General features: G+C 43.8%; 2 non-coding genes across 2 annotated transcripts in view; both read left to right on the top strand.

The window, feature by feature from the left end:
* Positions 1–2,587: 2,587 nt before the first annotated feature.
* Positions 2,588–4,502, top strand: LOC123719406. Its single transcript, XR_006755460.1, has one exon. It is a non-coding gene; the product is annotated as a small subunit ribosomal RNA (ribosomal RNA).
* Positions 4,503–4,852: 350 nt separating this feature from the next.
* LOC123719399 overlaps positions 4,853–5,000 on the top strand; it is a 157-nt gene continuing 9 nt past the window's right edge. The window contains exon 1 of the ribosomal RNA XR_006755454.1: positions 4,853–5,000. This exon is cut by the window's right edge and continues 9 nt beyond it. This is a non-coding gene — a ribosomal RNA (5.8S ribosomal RNA).

The following is a 5,000-nucleotide window of genomic DNA, read 5'->3' as shown; positions in this document are numbered from 1 at the left end:
TGCCCGCGCTTTGGGTACGGCGGGTGAGGGCTGCTCTCCCTGCGCGCCTCCGAGCTTTTATATACACTCTAGGGGTAGGGCAGACAAGACCGCGTGGATAGTGGGGCGCTCTGATTCGGTTTTGGGTACTTTTTGGATATTCAATAAGTAAGTAAGTAAGTAAGTAAGTAAACACTCAATTCTCACTCAAGAATTACAATATAATACACAAAATTTACAACTTACAAACAATGAAATGAATGATCTTTTTCTCGTATGCATCGCAAATGATCGATACTTTCAAAATAATCTGAACCCTTACACTTAGTCAACTCAAAGTGATTGACGTTTGACATCAATTTTATGTCGGTTTTATGAAATAGATTTTGGTCGGCGGTCGGTAACGGCCATATATGTCTTATATATCAATTTGTATGAAAAAGTTTCAAAAAAACAAAAAAAAAACTCAATCAACTAAGTAAGTAAGTAAGTAAGTAAGCAAGCACTTAAGTTTCTTTTAGTGAGTACTATCTAGAATAATTAAAAATATCGACATTTAAATCGACGGTCCCTATTTGGAAGGTTAACCTATAGCCCTAATAATAATTATATTATTATGATTATGACAATGTTGATGTTGTTGCACTAGACACACCATAATAAACCATAAATAGTTTTTCTTACCAGAAGAGTTTTTATTTTTAAATATTCAATTTTAACTAGAAACGTATCGCTATCGCTAACAAAACCCCACACCACACACCACCACACGTTACACACATATACTTGACAGAGTAGATACTATCTACATATCTATCGACAGAGTTGTAGATATCGTGCCGTTGAACGGCATCTTGTCGCGTCGCGTGGCGATCTTGTACGAGAAACATTTTCCTCTGACATTGTATCGGAATAATTATTATAATTCATTATTATACATACATACATACATACATACATACATACATATTATTAATAAATATAATTGTTTTTTTTGTTTTTTCTTTTCTTCAAATAAACCCACATTGCCATTTCTCTGAGCGTGTGCTGCGAGCTTCAACGAGAAACATTCGGCGCGAAACTGTCGAGCGGCCGGCCGTCGCGCGCCGCACCTGTACGAGAAACATTTTCCTCTGACGTTGCATCGGAATAATTATTATAATTCATTATTATACATACATACATACATACATACATACATACATACATATTATTAATAAATATAATTGTTTTTTTTGTTTTTTCTTTTCTTCAAATAAACCCACATTGCCATTTCTCTGAGCGTGTGCTGCGAGCTTCAACGAGAAACATATCTATCAATACAAATGTCTATTCAAAAAAAAGAAAACAAACAAAATCATATCAGTCAATAAAATAAATAATAATATTTTTTTACTACTACTACTAGTACTACTACGTGCTACTACTGCACGCCAATACACATACATAATAAAATGAAAAATCGTCTCTCTCTCGCTCGCTCTACGAGAAACATTCGACGTCCGCTCCAATGCCGACGCGGACTATTGCTCTCGGTATAGATGTGGAGCGAAACAGTCGTGCGCACAGCGTCGACTCGTTCTCGTTGCCGCGCGTCGTTCGTCTCAAATAGACACGAACGACGGACGAGAGAGAATAGAATGTGTTCTTGTTTTTGTGTTTGTGCGAAGTGTGAGAATATTATATACATATATTCGCGCATGGATGATATAGATATGGGTATGGATTTTCGGAGGAAATTATATCAAATTCGTATTTCGAATGCGAGACCGCCGAGATCTTTCCCAGCTCTCTCTCTCTCTGTGTGTGTGGTGTATAGTACATTTTATATATCTCTCTTGTGTCAACACAAAATAACAAAGAATATACATACTACTCCTCCTCATATTTTATATAATATAATATAAAATTATATTATAGCACCGCGTTCGCAGACCGTATGGTGATGTTACCAATCGACCAAGATTTGGGACCGTCTCCCCCGGTGTTATCTGTGATGTTAAAAGAATACGCTTCTAGGCACACCTCAACGCAGGGCGCCTAGCGTGTTCGACACGTGCGCGGTCGCCACGGCGACCGTATATGTAAAGAATGTATAAAAGAGGACGCACACGCGCCCATCGTCGAAACGGTGTGCGCAGCGTCGTGTTGGAATTTATCCCTCAAGCTCCGGGCGTTGATCGTATCTAGTGCGAATCATGCGTGTGTGTGCGCATGTAATTGCCAGCCGAGTTTTAATATGTTTACAATAACGTATTGAATAAAAATTGAGAAGTTGCGTTTAGATGAATGTTCAATTTTCAAATTGTCACAACATCGATTCCCGCCCGCGGGGTCGTGTTCGTTGCAGTTTTATGTCCCTCACAGTGGTCGAGCATCGTTGTACATCACCTCGTTGCGAGATCGTGACGGGACGGCCGCTCGTAGACCGGTCAAAGTTAGTCTATCGATATGAAGCGCGAACGTCGCGTCGCGTGCAAATTCGACGCGTTACGTTCACGCGTGTCGAGAAGGCGCGCGCGCAAGCGCGCGCCCCTCGACGCCGCCGAGCCAGCGGCTCGCCGAAGCCGCGTGACCGCGGTGTAGGCGTGTCGTTTGCGTAAGCAGCTCCCTGGTTGATCCTGCCAGTAGTTATATGCTTGTCTCAAAGATTAAGCCATGCATGTCTCAGTGCAAGCCGTATTAAGGCGATACCGCGAATGGCTCAATATATCAGTTTTGGTTCCTTAGATCTTACTCAGTTACTTGGATAACTGTGGTAATTCTAGAGCTAATACATGCAATCAGAACTCTGACCAGTGATGGGATGAGTGCTTTTATTAGATCAAAACCAATCGGCGGAGGGCCATGCGTCCGAAGTCGTTAATTTTGATGAATCTGGATAACTTTTGCCGATCGCACGGTCCAGTACCGGCGACGCATCTTTCAAATGTCTGCCTTATCAACTTTCGATGGTAGTTTCTGCGACTACCATGGTTGTCACGGGTAACGGGGAATCAGGGTTCGATTCCGGAGAGGGAGCCTGAGAAACGGCTACCACATCCAAGGAAGGCAGCAGGCGCGCAAATTACCCACTCCCGGCACGGGGAGGTAGTGACGAAAAATAACGATACGGGACTCTTACGAGGCCTCGTAATCGGAATGAGTACACTTTAAATATTTTAACGAGGAACAATTGGAGGGCAAGTCTGGTGCCAGCAGCCGCGGTAATTCCAGCTCCAATAGCGTATACTAAAATTGTTGCGGTTAAAAAGCTCGTAGTTGCATTTGTGCGCCGCGCTGTCGGTGCACCGCATCCGCGGTGATACTGACACGTCTGCGGAGCATATCGTCGGTGAGCCGGCGGTAAAACGCCGGTTCAATATCAAAATCCTATCGCGGTGCTCTTCGGTGAGTGTCGAGGTGGGCCGACAATTTTACTTTGAACAAATTAGAGTGCTCAAAGCGGGCTCAAAATGCCGCTTGAATATTTCGTGCATGGAATAATAGAATATGATTCTCGGTTCTATTTTGTTGGTTTTCAGAACTCCGAGGTAATGATTAATAGGGATAACTGGGGGCATTCGTATTGCGACGTTAGAGGTGAAATTCTTGGATCGTCGCAAGACGAACATCAGCGAAAGCATTTGCCAAAGGTGTTTTCATCAATCAAGAACGAAAGTTAGAGGTTCGAAGGCGATTAGATACCGCCCTATAGTTCTAACCGTAAAATATGTCATCTAGCGATCCGCCGACGTTACTACAATGGCTCGGCGGGCAGCTTCCGGGAAACCAAAGATTTTGGACTCCGGGGGGAGTATGGTTGCAAAGCTGAAACTTAAAGGAATTGACGGAAGGGCACCACCAGGAGTGGAGCCTGCGGCTTAATTTGACTCAACACGGGAAATCTCACCAGGCCCGGACACCGGAAGGATTGACAGATTAACAGCTCTTTCTTGATTCGGTGGGTGGTGGTGCAATGGCCGTTCTTAGTTGGTGGAGCGATTTGTCTGGTTAATTCCGGTAACGAACGAGACTCTAGCCTGCTAAATAGGCGTCGTCATTCAAGGTGTGCGCGACTCTCGGGGAGCGCAACTCACTGGCGACGTATTAAAAATTCTTCTTAGAGGGACCGGCGGCTTCGAGCCGCACGAGATTGAGCAATAACAGGTCTGTGATGCCCTTAGATGTCTCTGGGCCGCACGCGCGCTACACTGAAGGAATCAACATGTTCTCCCTGGCCCTAGAGGCCCGGGCAAACCCGTTGAAACTCCTTCGTGCTGGGGATTGGGGTTTGCAATTATCCCCCATAAACGAGGAATTCCTAGTAAGCGCGAGTCATAAGCTCGCGTTGATTACGTCCCTGCCCTTTGTACACACCGCCCGTCGCTACTACCGATTGAATGATTTAGTGAGGTCTTCGGACCGACACGCGGTGGCCTCACGGCCGTCGGCGTTGCTGGGAAGTTGACCAAACTTGATCATTTAGAGGAAGTAAAAGTCGTAACAAGGTTTCCGTAGGGGAACCTGCGGAAGGATCATTAACGTTGGTTTTTTCTTTTTGTTTTGTTGTTGTCAAAGACTCGCAAAAAAGAAAAAAATACAAAAACACGTGAATGATACGAATCAAAATCGAATCCGAGACGGTTGACTCTCTCTCGTCGATTCGCGACGTGTGCGTTGCGACACGCTTTGATTAGCGTTCGCTATCGCCTATTGATACTTTGAAATAATATTTTAATTTTTGTGTACAACCACGCAAATAAAAGAGATTTTCTTTCTTTTCATTTGTCGTACACGTTAATGATAAGTATTATTTTCAAATTTTTTTTGTTTAATTTTTTCGCACCTTTTATATTTTCTCATACAAAAACACACACAAAAACAAAACGATTACCCTGAACGGTGGATCACTTGGCTCGCGGGTCGATGAAGAACGCAGTTAACTGCGCGTCATAGTGTGAACTGCAGGACACATTTGAACATCGACATTTCGAACGCACATTGCGGTCCGTGGAGAAATATCCAGGACCACTCCTGTC

The sequence above is a fragment of the Pieris brassicae genome, unplaced genomic scaffold (genome assembly GCF_905147105.1).
Source record: "Pieris brassicae unplaced genomic scaffold, ilPieBrab1.1, whole genome shotgun sequence".
NCBI lineage: Eukaryota > Metazoa > Arthropoda > Insecta > Lepidoptera > Pieridae > Pieris > Pieris brassicae.
The sequence above is the reverse complement of the archived record's forward strand: the minus strand, read 5'-3'. Positions and strand labels throughout refer to the sequence as shown.